Source organism: Prinia subflava, chromosome 13 (assembly GCF_021018805.1).
Source record: "Prinia subflava isolate CZ2003 ecotype Zambia chromosome 13, Cam_Psub_1.2, whole genome shotgun sequence".
Lineage (NCBI taxonomy): Eukaryota > Metazoa > Chordata > Aves > Passeriformes > Cisticolidae > Prinia > Prinia subflava.
In genome coordinates this window covers 2732407-2751429 of record NC_086259.1, presented here as the reverse complement: position 1 = coordinate 2751429, position 19023 = coordinate 2732407, and the positions used below count along the sequence as shown (strand labels likewise).

The window sequence follows — 19023 nt, the reverse complement described above, 5'->3', positions numbered from 1 at the left end:
CCAGGAGCCTTTGGGCAGCGCTGCCAGGGGAGCACAGGGGGGATTGTTGGGGGTCTGGGCAGGGACTGGGGCTGGGCTGGGTGATCCTTTTGGGTCCCTTCCAACTCAGCACATTCCCTGATTCTGTGTGTTTTGGTGTGATTTAGCCACTTCTAAAAATATCTGCCGGAGATATCTCTCTTTTTTCTTCCTTCACACCCCCAGGACTTCCACTGGGGCTGTCCATCCATTCATTACCTCCTTCTCTCCAGGACCACAGACCCAGCTTCATATAAAAGAGTTTACATTCTTTCCAAACTGCTCCATGCACTGATTTTTAAAACTGTTGATTAATTCCAACTCTTATGTTGAAAATAATAGAAAACATCCTTCTTGGACAAGATGACAAATGTATAAGTTATAACAACCTAATTATCAGTAATTTCATCCTTGCTCTTTCCATGAAGTTTGTTAAGCCACTCCACAGCATCACAGGTTTTCTTGGATTGACTGATCACTGCTCCAGGTAAAGGTAATTTTACAGGATTGTATCAGTCTTTTTTTAAAGGAGCTTTTGCTCATGGCTGCTTCACCTTACTCTTAAAACCCAAAGTGCACAGCCTTGATTTTTCTTTGGCCTGTTTCCCTCTTTGGCATAATTTTCAAAGCATTTCACTGCAGAATTTCTAGTCAGCACTACTTTTAGCATCTACAGGGGATCTGCAGGGGTAAGAGTAGGGTCAAGTCTTTTAATCCTAACATTGATACCCTCACCATCAGACATCCAAGGTATAAAATATTCATGCACATGGATGTAATATTTGCAATAAACATTTTAACAGTATTATCTCTCTCAAGCCTGCCCTCTTCTCCAGTACACAGCACTGACAGTTGGCTCAGTCAGTCGTGCTCAAGCTCTGTTCCACCCTTGGTTCTTTCTGCCAGGACACTCAGCCCAGCAGGTACCTGTAGAGTCCACAGTGACAATTCTCCTCCAGCCTGGGTCACATTGAACAAATGCCTTAAAGCAAAATCCTGGGGATAACCTAGCCTTTAACAAATACATGGCTTGCATGATAAATAGTACCCTGATTTTTAAAAACACTCTATAGAAAGAGCTAAATAGTTACTGTTGGTGCCCCATCAGATCTTTGTAAGGTACTGGTGTCATTTTCATCCTGAAGATGAGAATCAATACTTTCAGCATGTCATTTTATTCACTGGCAAAGTCACCAGGAAGTGTTGTGACATAATCAGGGTGGGAGAGAGTGAGCTTAAGATTGTAGCCCATGCACAGAGACATCACAAGGGAGTGTTTCTGCCCTTTCATGAAGGGCTTTATTGGACTGCTGAAGGTTGGGCTAGGGGAGGGTGAAAATCAAGAAGACAGACACACCTTACACAAGAGCACATTTTTCTAGTGAACAGTCAGAGAACTGGGAGATGAAGAGCAGAGCATCTGCACTTGAACAGAATGCAAACTGACTCCTTTGACTCCAAGCATCAAATGAGGTTTTTTATTCAAGTATACTTTCAAATAATTGATCTGCTACATTCTGTACTTTGAACCTTCATGGTGCAGCACACTGGCTGTTCATTATCGTAACCTGTACGTTAAAAAAGGGGAAATAAAGATGCTAGAGAATTTGTTTTTCTGTTTAAACAAAACATTTATTCATACTGAAATGGAGATACATCATATGGCAAACATACATAAGCAATTAATTTGCTAAGAAGATTTATACTTCCCATCTGAATATATTATTAGATGGGGAGCAGAGAGAAAGGTCAACATTCATTAGGCAAAACAAGGGGGGAGAATTCATCTGATTAAAACATTAGCATAAATTATGACAGGAATCTTGAACCTCAATGCAATCCCACAAGTTCTTAGGGGTACAAGTCATCCCTGTCAGACATAAAACTGCAGCAACAAAATGGCAGAGAGTCGTAGGTAGGAAGGAAATAACACCAAATTTGAGAAAAAGGATAGCTTTAACAGAAGTCTTTACTAAAATTTTGTGATACACTATTGGAATCCATTATAAATTCCAGAGGCTGTTAAATATAGTGCCTGGGAAGAAGATTGTAAAAACACACAACTAAAGTACAATTAGATTACAAAAGCTTTATAAGTTACTGCCCTTCATCTCAGCCACTGCAACTGGTGCAGGCTTTTAGCCTGCTCTGGTGCACTGTAAATTCAGTAAGGACTCCTGCAGTAAATAAATTTCAATTCACCACTGCCATGACACAGAGTTTGTCCAAAGGCAGTGGCAGCAGCTCAGCTGAAAATGGCAACATAGGAAAAGCCCTGGTCACATGGAACTGCCAGCTCACTTCCTGAGGGGAGAGTTCTGCTGTGAGGCAAAGGAAAAACATTTCAAATCCTCCTGATATTAGACAGAACTTTATAAAAAATACCCTCCCTTACCCAAATCCATCTTCTACTGTATGTCTACTTGGTATCAGCAGACTTAGCTGAAAACACAGGACGTAATGGGTATATACAAACTCTGATCATAAAATCTGGGTATTATATTACCTCAATATTCCTTTGTTTCATGGTGGTGAATTTACTGTTGCTAAAGGGAGCTGGATGTACATCATAATATTTCCAAAAATTGTTCACAAACCTATTCAGTCTCAACCTTTATTATCTTACATCTCTGCAGTGAGCAAACTCACCCACAGACTTGTGAATTCTGCTTCTCCACAAGAGACTAGGCATCCTAACAATCCCCACATGCAGAAAAAAATTGTATTAACAGCTTTTTCCACAGCTCTCCAGCTTTCAGAATAAACCAACAAAACAAAAAATTTCCATCTAACTAAATCTCTCCATAAATCCAACCACACAATTGCCCCAATTTAGAGATAAAAAAATAACTGCATTGCAGTTTATGATCACAGATCCAGAGATTAAAATGAACTCAATAAATAAACAAGCTGTGGTTTGATGCATGCTGCAAACCAGATTCCTCTTCTGCTTAAGGTATTACCAGGGATATTGTCTATCATAAACTGGATAAATGATCAGCAAAGGGGAAGTTATCCATCTCACAATTTACAGAAGAAAAACCAGTAACAGAAAAGCACTGCCTTGGCTGACACTGGTTAAGAGCACTGCCAAGATAATAAAATGAATTAGAGAAACTGGGCTGATGGTATTGGAAATAAATCAGAGGGTTGGGAGGGCAATGGGCAGGAGCACTGAGCCACAAATTCAGTGTGACTACTCAGACAGCAATGCTAAAACTCAAAATCAAATCCAGGGAACTGAAATTTAAATGCAGGATTATTTTCATGTAGAGATTTACTCACTTTGCTCCTGGTCCCCACTCAGAGCTCAGCCTGCAAAGAGCCCCAGACAAGCATAGCCAAGGAAACTGCAGAGCCTGGCAGGGACCTCCACAGGCACTGCCAAAATCAAGGCTGGTTTTAAGGACAGGGGACCAGCAGAAACCCAACTCAGAATTTCCTGATTCTCCAGGAACAAAAAGGTGAAACAATCCCATGGCAGGGCACACCCAGCCCGAGTGTTCCCCAGCAGGGCTTTGCCACCCCCAGGGATCCAGCTCTTCTCCAGCCTCTGACCACGAGACCCTTTCTGTGCTGTTTGTTGTGTTAAGGGGTGCCCAGAGCTTGAGCAAATAGAAAACTCTGCAAAGCCAGAAGCGGGGTGGAACTCAGGTCCTGCCTGGAGGCACAGGAGCCTTTCCTGCCCAGAGTGTGCAGCGTCCTCAGCACCTTGGCCAGCTCAGACCCGCGCCTGGATCCAGCTTCGGCTTTATCCCCACCGAGTTCTGTGCTGCTTCAAAGCAGCTCCTACAGATTAAATTATTGCAAAACACCAAAGTAAGTTTCTTTCCTGCATAAAAAAAAAAAAAAAAAAAACCTATTTAATTTACCTCTACTTTACATAATTGGTAACATTTTTCTTCAGCAATTACATTTGTATTTAAATTAATTTCTTCAAACATTAAAAGCTGGACATCTTCTGCAAGCTAGAGATTTTTATTTAAAATATTTGATAGAACTGGGACAAAGCCAGATAAAAAACTTCCTCTAACTTTCAAGACTTCAACTCAAAGGTCTTAAAAATTGTCTCTATTTTTTTTCCATTTGTCATTTATGAAGCATCTTTCAAAAACACAGTCATATGGCCACTTCATATTCTGATAATTACACTTCAAGTATCACTACAGCTATGCACAAGTATAAGCATGGAGCCAAATCTTGCCTTTAGTTTGGAAAGGATTTTGGTTCTCACCAGGATTGGTCTAGAAAGCAGCAGTCTCAAGTGACCTCATTTCCATGGTGAATCTCCATCTTATTTGGTGGGATTTTAAGTATATTATGGCGTGCCCCATTACATAAACTTATCCTCTTCAAGTAAATATCTCCATAATTTACAGATTATGTCAGAGCACAAAGCATAGTTCAGTCAATTGGGAATTACAGCAAGCCATCATCACTAAAGTTGATTCATATCCTAAGTGTAAAAATTTGAATGCTTTTATTCAGCCCCACTGTTAATAAAAGACTGTCAGTCAAAATGGGGGTCACAACAATTACAAAAAATAAAACATGCTTTAAAATATTTATTTCAGCATTTGTTGACAAATAACTACTCAGTGGAATAATAACTGCAATGGCAGGAACCTGCTCTCATGGCTGGAAATTTAATCATTTAAGTACTGTGAAGTTCATAACTTATTGATGGAGTAGAACATCCCCACAGCACACAGAGCCTCCCACTGGCTCCTGAGTGTGGGGAGCAAAAGCAGCTGGGACAGAAAACACCAACATTCTCCAACTGATCCTGAGCACAAATGTCCCTTTGGGGAGCTTCCTTTTCTCCCCCCAGTGCCGTGGCCAGAAGGGGACCCTGTGCTCATGGACCTTCCCAAACACAGAGACACTCCTAAGGGTCTCTAATCACTGACCAGGCAGTGGTCCTCCAGAAGGTCTGGAGAGAGAAGAGAGATTTATCTTTTTGGCTTCTAGGTACAGCACATCAGAGCAGCAGATCAGAACAGGGAGCTTCAAGGAAGTCACCAAGAACACTGAAAGCTTTGGGAAAAATGGAGGGAAATCCAGGGATTCAGCTTTTCTCTTTTTAGTGTAGGAAAGAGAACAGGAGAGGACAGAAAATGAATTGTCTTAATGTAAAACACTTACTAAGAGGGAGCTTGATGAATGATTTTCTGTGTCTGCTGGGGAGACGACAAGACAAAATTGGCCTAATTTTCAGTGAAAAGGCCTTAGATTGGGATAAATTCTATACATCAAAAGGCAATTATAGCAGAACAGGCAGCTAACAGGTTATGCAAACCCTGTCATTCTTTACAGGCACGGGTTAGGTAAGACATTTGTCAGGCAGAGCACAGGTATGACCTCCTCCTCAGGAGAGCTGCTGTTCCTAAACATTTTAAGCCTAGAAAAACACACTAGACTTCAGCTTGCCTCGAGGCCTGCCATGTAATCCTTTAGAAAGTGTGATGGAATAATGGCACTATCAGAGGGGTGACCTCATGGACCAGCTCCCTGCACTGTGCAGGCCTTTTTATGCAATCCTCATGTACAGGGGGTGGGAGGAAAAATAAGAATAGTCACAGTCTGGGGGGTTCTGCCTGTAGCTGTGGGCAGAGCACAGCCTCCCCCAGCTCTGGCACTCTGGAGCAGTGACTGTGGAAGGGCTCCAGGCTCTCCAACTCTCCCTCTTCACACCTCCAGGAGAGGGAATGTGTAAGACAGGACCCTGTACTTCATTCAGGTCATGCCAAGCCTCAGGTCCTCTGATCATCTTACCAATACACCCCCAACTACTCTCAAATGTGCAGCTGCTTTCCTGGCCCTGAATTTCACTGCATCCCCTTTGAAAGAGGCAGGAGCTGCTCTCATGGCAGCCAACACTGGCTGCACGCCCTCCTCCTGTCCTGCTCAGCCACATTGAGATAAGGTGCTTAGCTCTGTCAGGAGGGAGAAACGCCGTGGAGAAAAGGAATCCGCAGGATTTCCTCCCTGCTAATGAGGAGTGGATGAGCATTTAATCGTTCTAAGTCAATTTAAACTGCCTGGTTGTTCTTCAAAAGCTTAACTCCTAATATTCCTTCTTAACTGAGTACCACAGAGAGAATATTTCTCTGCCACACCTCCTGGGTGTCCCAGGGCCATTGAGGAGTCACATCACAACAGGAATTTCTGCATCTGCCTGCAACTGGTGGAATTTTACAAACACCTCCAGGAACTGGATTGAGTGCGTGAGGAATGTGGTGCTAAACAACCTGGCAATGTCCAGGAGCCTCAGAGGCCCCCAAGTCAGTCCAAACTGAAAGGAAATGGACAGTTTCATTTCCTTGGCATCCACAGATTTAAAAAGTAAAATAAAATAAAATAAAAATAAATAAAAATAAAAATAAAAATAAAAAAACCACCCAAACACCACAACCTGGAGCTTCCATCCAACTAGGAACTCAAAGCTAAATGGACAAGCGACAGTTCATCTTGATACTTAAGGGTAGATATAAATAAAAAAGCATTTAAGTAGCAGCCCTGTGGGTAGTGACATACAGGGGAATGCAAAAAGCTGTCATGCAGTGATAGTAAAATTTTTCCAAGTCATGTATTTTAATTTAGTTGCTACACTCTATATATGCTGCTAAAACTGCATAAAAAGGGATTGCAATTTTTCATTCACAGACAAAAATTATTAAAATTTGCTTTTCTCATTATCCATTGTCTGAGAAAGGCCATGCTTATGATGCACAGATAAGAAAGCTCATTTAGAGCTATTTGTAAGAACTGGGATTTGCACTTGTGTGTTTGGTAATAATTATAGCCACATACTTAGCCTACCACACACAATCTATCATCTGATTATTACTGTCCACCCACTGAACGTTAGTGATGCCAAATGCCTCTCATTACCAGGGACACTGGGGCTGGGAGGCACTGTAAAAGCAGGAGACAGCACTATCATAAATAGTATCAACAACAGGAGGTTATTTGATAGGTCTTGCTCCCAACCCCGGTGTCTCTTATGAATTGCTTTCATTAGGTATCTCAGAAGCCTGAGGTTATTTAGAAATTTGCAGCTGTTAGATCAGCCTTTGTGACAGAGCAGCCTCGGTGCAGCCCCCCAGGAGAAGAGCAGGGAGGGGACACATGTCAGCCACCCCCTGATGGGGGCAGAGCAGTGGGACATCCACACTTTGCTCTCCTTGGCACTCTCTGCTGCTCCAAGAGGAGCCTTCCAGACCAGCCCTGGCCCCAGCTCATGATCTCCTACACAGCTCTCACTGCTGTGCAGGGAGCAGGAAAACTTTGTACAAACCACCCAGGCTGCCATTGCTGAGGAAGGACCTGGGGGAGAACAACTGCTGTGCCCAGAGGCAGCTAAAGCAACCACCAAGGAACGGCAGTGCAGGGATTGTTTCCTCAGCTGTGAGCAGGTCTCTGTGTCAGTAACTGCTGCTCTCTGCCTCCCCTCTCTGTGCCATATGAGTTTGGCCAGAGTCTCCACAATGGCTGAGGGTTTTAGCCCAAATGGAAACTCTAAGCCCAGCTCTTCTCACAGTGAACAGCTCAGGTCCATGCCAAGACCTCCTGGAGCTGCAGCTGAGCACCAGGGAGCTGTCACAAATATCCTGGGTTGCACATCAGTTAATTAGGAGCAAGGCTTCCAAGCTGTACTGTTGCAGCAGCCCTCTTGTTAGAGGGTAGAAATGAGCTGGGACACAGACTTCTTGTTTGTCACAGCATGAAAAGGGTCCTGGTTTATTCCTCTTTACAGCTCAGCCATCCTGACTCCACTGACTCTGGCTGCAGAAAGCTCCTGCTGTAGGTTTCCCTTGCAGCATCTGCTGGCTGGTTATTTCCAGCTAAACTGTGACTGCAGGGATCAGTGTGCAAATTCTGACTGCAGGGTTTTACCCAGCTAGAATGTGAATGCAGGTTCCAACAACAGGCTCTAACTGCGGCCCCAGGTGTGATTCTCTCTCCCCAGGATCCTTCTTCACAATCTCCCCCTCACCAGCTCACCCACTCCCTTTTATCACACTTCTCTTTGTTGGATACATCTGTGACTCATCAGGGGCCAGGCTGTACTGGGTGATTGACGCAGCTGTTACTTATCAGGGCCAAGGTCACCTGTATTCCCTTCTCCTGCACTGTACCACCACTACAGGGTTTCTAAATGCTCTTCATTTATAGGATAAAGCAGAAGAAATAGAAATTGGTCAGAAACCAAGTAGAAAACACAAACTAGGGCCATAGTGAGTTCAGCACTTCTTTTCCCTTGTCTTATCAAATTGCCCCCTCATCTTGGATCAGTCTCTGTGGTTTCTCTCCAGGGCTCTGATCTGCAGCCTCCCCCCCTTGCCTTGTGAATTCTCATGGTCTGACCCAACAGGCAATTCCTGATCCCTAATTCTTTCCTGATGCTCAGCACCCAGTCCTTGCTGAGCCAAGGTATGACCTTCCCAACTGAAGCACTCTGAGTAAACCAGCCTTTAACACATCTGGGTATTTGAGATACCCAGGACAGGGGTGAAAAAATAACAGGATAAGAGAAAGCAATGCTATTGCTTATTCAAAACAGAGTGCACAGACTGACAGAGATGCACTAAAATTACCTCAGTATCAAACTGTGTCCATGAGCTGTGCATTTCCTAAAGCATTGCAAGCATGCTCTTTTAAAAAATGAGCTATGAACAGGAAAATTAACAAATACACTGAGAACAGTTCTTCAAATTCTTGAAAGTATTTCTTGTAAGCCAAGTCTATTATATGTAGCATTGCCATAATAACAAATAGCACACACACAGATGCATAACTGAAATTCTGCTGTCCTTATGAAATAGTATTTTTACATCTGTAACCAGACACAGCCAGAATACAAACACTCACAGAGGATGGCCCAGGCACCCCCTGGGTTCTCCTCTAGAGAGGTTCTAGAAAAGAGAAGGGGCAGCCCAGACACCCTTTCTCAATACAGACACTGAAGGGAGATAACAGCTCTTTCTCATCCAATTTTACTAAATTACAATTAGGATTAACTATGCCATTTAAGCCATTTCTGAGTTCAGCAGGTGTCAAGAGATGCCAACACCTGAGCAGCAGAGGAAGGGTCAAATGCTTAGAACAGAACTGCTGCCAAGGGAGTTGGATTAGGAGCTACCTGCATATTTCCATGTCATTTATTAAAGCTCCATTTTGTTGCTATTTTAAACATACCCACAAGTGCCAATCTGGGGAAACAACTGAAGTCTTAGGAATCTTTCATTTTATTTGTTTCTAAATAGCTAGAAAAATCCAGGGGATAGGAAAAATCCCTGCCAATCTTTTTCTTCTCTAGGTGGCTCTGTCTTCACGCCTTGAACATCTGAATCAGTATTTTCCTGAATCAGAAATCTGGGTTTGGATAAATCTCTCTTACTTTTATCTGGGTTGCTTCTTAGTAAAATCACTATTTCACCTACAACCTACCAAATCCAGTGAAATGATTTCTCTTTTGCCTGGTGCAGTGGTGTTCTGTTGCTTTGGTCAAGGATTCAGGTTCAGCATTTAACTCACTCCTGGAGAATTCTTTGCCGTCATCTTCAGTGACAAGTGGGTGCAGCTTTCATAAGCACAACTAAAAACTGTAGCTCAGAAAATAGATGTGTGACTTCAAACCTTCACAAGGAACATCTTGACATTTAAATCCAATTACCCTTTCTTCTTCTTGATGAAAATATGATACCAACTAGAGGAAAATTCTCCTAGACAAATATATCATATTCTCCAGCGCCTATAAACTTTTTGGCATCACCTCTGATATTACACATTGCATTTTTATCAGTCATTTTACAAAATAAAGGGTTGGAAAGTGTGTAGCAATTGATAGGTGATGCCAACAAGTCTATTAAAAAATTATTTGGAAATTCTTCATAGAATGATGATCTTCTCCCCAGTTGAAATCATTAATTGCAAAATTGGAATGAACTCCAAGTTAAGACAGACTACTGCTCTTTGTAATAAATTAAACTGTCAATCACTCAAAGCACCTTTAATAACACACTGGTTCCCTGAGCTCTTAAATTACGGGCTGAATTTCATTTATCAGTCTGCTCTGTGTGAAAAAGGATTAATTAAACTCATTGCAGTATTACAGTAAGGCTCTATATCTCTTAGTACTAAAGAATAATTGACTGCAAATGAATCGAGAAGTGAGTAAGTAATTGTAGTTATTATTCTGATGTAAATATTAGTTCTCTTTTGACATTTCAAAAGATTTAGTAGAGGCACTTTAGTGATAAGACAGATCATTACCCTGGCTAGGAAGAAGAGATAGCATAGAGAAAGTGAAATTACAATCATTAGTTTAGATACCTAAAAATACTCCTATTATTTGGTTTTTCATATAGTTATGTACCTTAAAGTACATTTTCATTAACTGTTGCTCTTGATTTATTGTATTAAGTGCACTGCAGTAAAGGCAATGCATTATATCCTGGTGCTTTGGAAAGAATTCAGAGGTAATATGAGTTCTGACAGAGGAATGAGGGAGAAGCTTGTCTCAGAGACTGTCATGACACTGCCAGTGCTATAAAATTCAAATCATCTGATTGCCATTGTGAATGATTCATTTTTATGAAAAAATTATACCAACAGGCACATTGAACAGCAAGAAATCACCTTTTAATTGGGCAATCAGACTAGCTCAGACAAGAAACTGCAGCATCTCCAGAATGAACAAAAGATTTGCTGATCAGAATTGTGGGGAACACGAGATCACTGAAGCCATTTTCTAAATCTGGCATCTCCTCACATCTGTCTAGAGATCAGGGCCATGCACAGAAAATCAACAGCCTAAAATTTAGCTTGTAAAGTCTGCATTTTCATTTTGGGGGCAGCTAGACTGATTTCAGCAATTCTTTGACCCCTATTCTTTGATTGGGATTTTTTACAACATTCTTGTAAAGCAAAACCTGGGGGGAAAAAAACCAAACCTGAAGCCTCTGAATCAGGGGGGTTTTCCCCCAGGTTTTTCTTTTTTTCTCTTTTTACTCCTTACCTTCTCTGCAGTTTTGATTCTCAATCTCTCAACAGAAGATCACAAGAAAACTTCAAAGCAGTTTCAGCAGCCCTGCCTCCTGAGCAGGGAGTGAATGGAGCATTTCCCTCCCCAGCATGACCTGGACCTGGCTGTTTTCCCTGAACTGTCAGCACAACTTCTGCACATTTCAGTCACTACCATGAAGCCACAGTTTAGACAGACTTTGCTTGTTATTGTTTATTTTCTGCTCCTCTTTTTTTTTTCGAGCTAAAACAGGCTGTTTACCTCACAGAACTTTAAATAAATGTTTCTTCCTCAAGTGCACAACACACAAACCTGCCAAGGAATGCAGATGGTATCTAATTTCTCTGAGAATGTATCTGTTCTTTAGAGATATCCTTTCTCTTTCTTTTTTTCTTCCTTTAATTGAAGAAAACTCTTCAGCAGTTTGGATGAATGTTTGATTTCACACATCTATAAAAGCAGAGCAGCATAACCCAGATATTTAAAACATATTTAGGCTTTCTTGTGGGTTGTGTATAATAGGAACAGGTGGATAAATGCAAGTTTATTTTGAATTATCATAAAGATACCTGAGGGTGAGTGGAACCAGAAAACCATTTAAACCAGGTAATTTAGGGAGTCAATTAGCACACTGAGACTGTGCAAAAGAGGAACCCTGTGTAATCATTGGTAAAGGAACTTCAACAACAAGAACATTCTTCATCACTGAAATGTAAATGTAAACATAATGTTTATCAATAGCTCGAAACAGGCAAGACATTATCAGGAATAAATATCTAAACAACAATTAATATATTGAAGTGGATAATTAATTTTTTTCCAGCTACACTTTGAAGACCAATAATGTCAGAGATTTTTGTGTTTCTTCCTTACAGGGCTCTTATGAAGCACTGCATTTTACAGATAACAAAGACATTCTGCAACTAGATGATTAAGTTTGCTCATAATTTGTTGTACATTAAGGTAGCAAATCAATGTGGCCACTGAAGCAAAGTGATTCTTTAAATTAAAAATAAATGTGTCTGCAATTTGGGGTTTGCTCTACCCTCCTGCCTGACTTGTCACCAATTCTTTGTTTCAAACAGGCACTCAGATATAGCAGTCATTACACAATTTAAAAGCCTGGCTGAGGAAAATAAAAATACTGTATTTTTATTACTTTGTTTCCCCAAAATATGGAAGTAAGCAAAAAGAGAAATGAAAATAGATTACAAGAAGAAGGGAACAGGCTATTGATAAAACTGCTGTAAGACAAATAAGCCATAACATTAAGGAGTGATTGTTTACACTCCATGGAAAGTTCAATACATTAAGTAAACCTTTCAAAAGGTCATCTAAAACCTGTGAAAATCCCCTTATTTGGCAAAAGATAAGTATCTACTTGAAAGTACGAGCTAGAGGTTCACACTGATTTCACAAACCTGTATATAAGATCATGAGTTTTATAGAAACTGTAGCACTCTCTTGGAAATCAGGCATATTTCTTGTGAAGAACAAGGGGGCAGGGGAGGAGGAAATGCATGCCAAAACCAGAGAAGAATATATCAAAGATGGGCTGAAAATAACATGAGCCAAATGAAGTTACACTCACCATGCAGAAAAGCATAGATCAGTGGAAGGGCAACACTTCAGATAAAGAAGACATCTCTCCATCAAAACCTCTGGGAAAAATGGGGAAGGAGATTGTCAAATTAGCTTAATTTCTAGGTGCCAAAATTCAGCTGATAAAATAAAAATGAACTTCATTATTTTGCCTGAATCTCTCCAGGCAGATAGTACAGTAGGAAATAAGGGTCAAACTCTTTGATCTCTTTGGAACATTCACCTTTGCAAAGGGAAGACTTCTGTATCCCAAGCTCTGCAAAACTTTCCCAGCATTGTGTCTGCCTTTTCCCAGCACTTTAATTGATAATATCATGCAGCTCCACAAAGTCATAATGCCCACTGCAGGAACCATTCAAAGTAAAAATCCCAGCCTTTAGCCAAATCCTGAGATTTGTTTTTTATTGAAACCATTCAATCCAATAAGAACTGGCACACTTCATAGAATATGTAGGATTTAAGACCCAGGTTTCTCAAACATCTGAGCAATATTGGATAACAAATGGAATTAGGGCATTAAAATGGTAAAACAGGATTAGAATACAGCTGCCTAGGAGGGCTGCTGCAGAAGCAGGATGCAGGACTTCAGATTCTCCACCTGGCTAAGCATAGCTGTAAATTGGTGTTTTCAGGTAAAACCTGTATCTTTATCTCTCAGCTTTCCAACTGTGAAGCTTGAGGGAAATCCTCCCCTTTAAAACACAGAGATTTCTCAAAGAGTGATGTGTAATTCCAGAGTGTGTTTGCATCGTTAGTGCCAGCTGAACAGGCACAAGCAGAAACACAAAATGTGCATTTCATTTGAAAACTGCAGTTGAGGAAATGCTTTGAGGTACTCCCAGTGCAGTGAAATATCCAGCATGAAATGATGATGAAATATTTGGGTGAGGTTCTTGCTGACCCAGAAAGGCTCAGGCATTTATTCAAAGGGAGGAGGTGTAAGAGCATTCTTGTTTTGTAAATAAGTTACCATAAAATTAAAGCAATATTTGCACCCAATGCTGATTCAAATTGAATCAGTAGAAAAACACTCATTAACTTTAATAGAATTAATATCCAGCCAATTTGATTAAAACTCTATGGACAATTACAATTTGGTTATGTGTAACACAGTAATAGTATTGATGCTTAAATTATCCACGAAGTTCAAAGTGTGAACTATCCCAAACTTCCACATTTTAATGAATTTGGATTTCAGCCTAACAGGTAGCAACAACTGGGCTCTGTGTGTATTCCCTCCCACTCCCTTGGTGTCTGAGGGTGTGAGTGCACCTCTGGCAGGGGTCCCTGTGCCTGTGAGTGTGCAGGGCCCTGGCTGGCCCAAGGCTCCCTCCTGCCCACACAGATCAGTTCCAAATTCCAGACTGACAGAGAGGGCACAGCCCAGATTGCACAGGGCTCTGCACTCCAGTGTTGCATTGATGGCATAGCTAAGCTTGATCACATTGTTTAAATTTTTCATTGCATAAAGGCTTCAGGAGAATCTTTAGACTGCAGTCAAAAGCAGAGGTTTAACAATGCCTGGCAGGCCTCTCTCTTTTGTAGCTACATTTTGTGATCTTCATTCTAGTGACACCTCGTTACCCAAAGAGGCAGTACTGCCTGCTGGAAATTTCACCAAGCTCATGCTTATGGGGATTTTTCATCCAATTGCTGTGTACAGGAGAGGGGAGACTTCTTTTGTATCCAGCTTTCAGTTCTTTCTCTCATCTCCCTTCTTGTGCCACAGCTGACTGACCACTCTTGATTCTGTCCCCAGAGTAGCCCACCACACCCTTCTCATTTAATGTTATACCCTTCTCCTACTGTCTCTAATAACACAGCAATATTAAAAACTGCTTCTTTTAAACCAAAAAGAAAGCACCCTTTTTCCTTTAGCCATCAAAAAACCGTGAGTCAAACACATTTCTAGGACAATGACTCATTTAGATTCTGCCTTCAAAGTTCAATTTTGTATGTGCCTTTTAAAAATTGAATGCCAGGATCCTGCCAGGAGGTAAAGGGCATCATTTCCTAGGGTTCAGGAAGGCAAACCCCCCTTTAGAGAAATCTCTTTATTATTCCCTAGCACAGATCTGAACTGTTCATGTCAGGATTTCGATGAGTTTCTAGCTCAAAGTGCAAAATTTGCTTTCAGGAAATGTCCAGGCAGAGGCATCTAATCCCAAATCCACTGTCCACGTGGTCACAGGCACTGTGGAAGACACTCCCAGCACAGAACAGTCTGCCTGCCTGTGTGCCAAATCTGCTCCGTAAACCAAGAAACCCATGTTGAGCCCATTCAAATCACGTCCCCTTTTTCATTTTCCTTTTTAAAGTTTCCTAACATTTTAATGTTGCCCCACGTTCCAGGGAACATCAATACCTGACATTGTGTCAAGCAGGTGGCAAACACACAAACCCTGCATGTGAACTGCTTTGCTACTCCACCAATAGAGGAGGAATATTAATGAGTGCTCTCTTCCAATCTCCTGTATATCCTAGAATATTTCTTCCTGTTCCCAAATGGGCAACAGTCCAAATATTGAACTAATGTTCTTTAATTATGGTTCTCTTGCTGGATACTACATCAAATTATGAGCATATTAAAATCCTGCTGTTCTGCCTCCTGTGACACACAAAACCAAGTTTATTTGCACAGAACTTTAAGCATCATGATGCACCCAAGTCATTCACTAACACAAAAGGTGCCTTGATTGAATTTCTTTCTAGATGTTCTTAGAAAAAACTTTAAATTATAATGATGCATGCCTAATTGTCATGAAAAAAATCCTTTCAACAACTTCCAGAAGAAAACATATAAAGTTTTTTTCTGTGCTCAAGAATTTACTTGAAAACTGAAAATAAATAAACACAAAATGAATCTTAAAATTGTATTTCACAGTCATGCTTAAAAGATCTGGAATTCTACTGATGAAAATGGGCTGCAAAACTTGTTAGCAGATAGAATTAAAAATTCTAATTAGAATGGAACATCACATCAGTTGAGTAATTTCAGTCTCCAAGTGGTCTCTAGGAAGTGTTATTTTAGGAAGCTGTACCCAGCCCTCGGGCCCTCTGGAGCTGCAGCTCGGAGTGCCAGCAAGGTCAGCACACAATTCAAATGTCACCTGCTGTCTCCAGCTCCACGCTGACATCATACACCTGATTTGTTTCAGCTGAAACCACGTTTGCTGAGGAGTAACTGGCAAAATGGGTATCAAAAGCAGTACAAAGCTCAGCTGTACACCTAATTATTTATAGGTAGGAACAAATCTGTTAGCAAGACACCTAAACCTCCTTTCCTCCCTCCTCACAATATATGGCACACATGAGGCAGGTATGCAGTTCACACCAAATCAGACCCTGCAAACCCACTGGTCTTTTTTAAAATTCAAAAGCTAAATCCTGCTCCTTGGAAACCAAGATGTCATCGAGTTTACTTTGCCCATTATTACTGGCCAAGCATTTCCTCCTCCCAGCAGGGGACACATACTCAGTGAGTTCTGAGGGCTCTGCAGGCTGAAAAGAGAACTCTGTGCAGTTACTTTTCAGGTCTGGGGAGATGAAGGCATGTTTGACAGTGTTGTTACAGCACTTCTGAAAATTTAATTTAACATTTTGACTGCTAATACACACATGTGAAATCTGATCATCCACATGGCAGAAAATCTTCTTAATATACAGGGTCACAAGGTGGGGGCGCTGGGGTTTGGGGTTTTTTTGACTCCACATCAAAAAGAAACACAACTTTCTTTCATGGGTTCAACATTAATTAAATATCCATAGATCTCTGTGCTGACTGCAGTATGCTATATGGTCATTTCTTTTCAGCATGTAACTCTCTAATTTCCTTTGAGTCCATTTAGAAGTCTATTACATTAAGGGAGGGAAATGCATCACGTTGGTAATTATTCTGTTTACACTCACACTAAACCACACAGCCTTAACCACAAGATGAATAAAGATTATTTCCTAGGTTAATAAGGGTTACATTCATGACAAACACCTTGTGCAGTGTGACACAAAACACCTTCAGATCAATTCTGTGCATGTCTGCTGCTGTAATTCAGGAACTGCACTGCTGGCACCAGAGCAACACTGATCAATGCTGCATGCAACCTTCACCTGTGTCTGCCTTACTAAAGGTTGTCTCATCCTCTGTGGCTTTTGATGCAGCCCAAGAGGAAAAATTGGGTCCTCTGACTTATTTGGATTTTAAAAGAACATCCTTAAAAAGGTTTGTGCTCGTTTACACAATACAGGTTTTAAACTGTGAAGGCCGCACGAAGTGGAGGGACTAATCTCAGTTTTAACTAATTATGTTTTCTGTAAGGGACATCAAGGATTTAGCTGTACAGGACATTAAAAGACCACTGGATATCTTTCTCCGGGACCTCTCTGTTTCATGATTTATATGTAGTTAATTACTGGAGAGATTGTCTGTCCTCTCCAGGCTGATGTGCAAAACTGCAGAAGGTGCTGAAAGGCTGTCAGCAATCATCTGAATCCCCATAAATGCCCACAGTGGTAATTAGCCAAGTTGAAGTAATTTCCAGTTCAAGGCATTAAAGTTAAAAGCACTATTAGAGTGAGTTTACAGGAGTTTTTGTGCGACTGAGACTCTGGTTAGGGATAAAAACATTTATGACTCCACCAATTTTCTTTTTCCATGAATTTACAGGAATTATACATAGTTCTCTCACAAGAATCCTCCTGAATAAGTATTTTAAAATATTGGTGTTTGCAGTTCCTTATGCTATTTCTAAAAGTCATTCTCTGAATTACTGGGAGGAGAAACTGGAGAATGCAAAATTGAAGGATGATAACTGTGCTAGAGAGATACTCACATTGCAAAGTTCAGACACTTTGAACTTCCCAAAGCTGGTGGGAAAGCAAAGGGCTGCAGGAAGCTCCAGAGAGGGGAGATTCTCTCTGAGGGCCCCTGTCCAGGTGCCACGATCTGAGCTCTGGACACAAGTTCTGCTCCAGCCACAGCTGCTGTGTGCCCAGGGCTGCAGAGAACCAGCCAGGCTGCTGTGCTCAAATCTGCAATTCTGTCTTGGTTTGGAAAGACAGGGGTCTGCCAGGGAAAGCCAGAGCTCCCCTTGGAATGGAGAATGTAAACCCCCTCCCTCTGAATTATTGTCATTTTGAAATTAAGGGGCTTTCAGGCAGAGATGTGGGAATAGGAATAACAGTTCTTTACTGGGAATATTAAAAAATAAAAATGTAGTAGTACAAAAAAAAAAAGGCAAATTAACAAAAAAAAAAAAAACACAAAAAAACACACAAAAACAAACAAACAAACAAACAAACAAACAAACAAACAAAAAAAAACAAAAAACCAAAAAAACAAACAAACAAAAAAAAAAAGCACTGTCAGAGTCAGTACAACCTGACACCCTGTTGGTCAGGGGATTGGGAGCAGTCCAATCAAGTCCTCCTGCAGTGACAGATGTGGCTCTGTTGGAGCAGAGATGATCCTGTAGAAGGGTCCAGTGGTGGTGAGATGGGTCCAGCCTTCCTCTGGGAATGCAGTGCACACAGGCTGTGCTGGGCTCTGAATCCCAGGGTTTATCCAGGTGGGAATGCAGTGCACACAGGCTGTGCTGGGCTCTGAATGCCAGGGTTTATCCATTGGGAATGCAGTGCACACAGGCTGTGCTGGGCTCTGAATGCCAGGGTTTATCCAGCTGGGAATACTGGGCTCCTCTCCTGGGTGGAGCATCTCCCATGGATGATGGAATTGTATCAGCCATGCAGGGAGCCTCGATGGCCCATGGACAGCAGAGATCCCCTGGAGGGAGGGTGGGTCAGGGGAGAGATAAAGAACCCTGCCTCAGCCAGTTCCAACAGCTGGTGATGGAATACACACTGCTGGTTACATCCTGCATTGCAACCCCAGACAAACTCCCACCTCCCCCTGGCACTGCTTCTTTTTCCTCTCTTAGAACCAAATCCCTCACACTCTGAGCCCTCCACAAATCAAGCAAAGGCCTTTTCAAGGAAATTTCTATTGATCTATTCTAAGCTGCACGGTCTCTTTGTGGATCCTGTTGGTGCCTGTGGCGTGTGCGTTCCCGGAGGGGGCCAGGCTGCTCCCTGCTCACCTCAGCCCAGGCTGCAGGAGGTTAAAGGCTGTTTTCACTGCAGAGAGCTCCTCTAGAGCAGCACTGCTGTCCCTGGCCCAGCTCTGTGGCTCCACAGCTGCCTCTGTGCACTGCTGCCAGCCAGGCTGTGCTGCTGATCCCCAGGGGTGCCCAGGCCTGGATGCGGCTGCAGCACCAGGAAAGGGAACTCTGCTCTGTGAACTGCTCCAGCAGTGGAGCTTCTTCAAATGGCAGAGGAAGTAGAACAAAGTTCATTACAGAAAAGAGAATCTAGCCCAAAAT

At 41.8% G+C, this 19023-nt stretch overlaps 1 long non-coding RNA gene across 1 annotated transcript; it reads right to left on the bottom strand.

The window, feature by feature from the left end:
• Positions 1 to 1736: 1736 nt before the first annotated feature.
• LOC134557662 (uncharacterized) lies at positions 1737 to 18147 on the bottom strand. The gene is made up of 3 exons (XR_010082103.1): positions 18027 to 18147; positions 12639 to 12708; positions 1737 to 3807 (listed from the first exon to the last, which is right to left on the bottom strand). It is a non-coding gene; the product is annotated as an uncharacterized LOC134557662 (long non-coding RNA).
• Between the last annotated feature and the right edge of the window lie 876 nt (positions 18148 to 19023).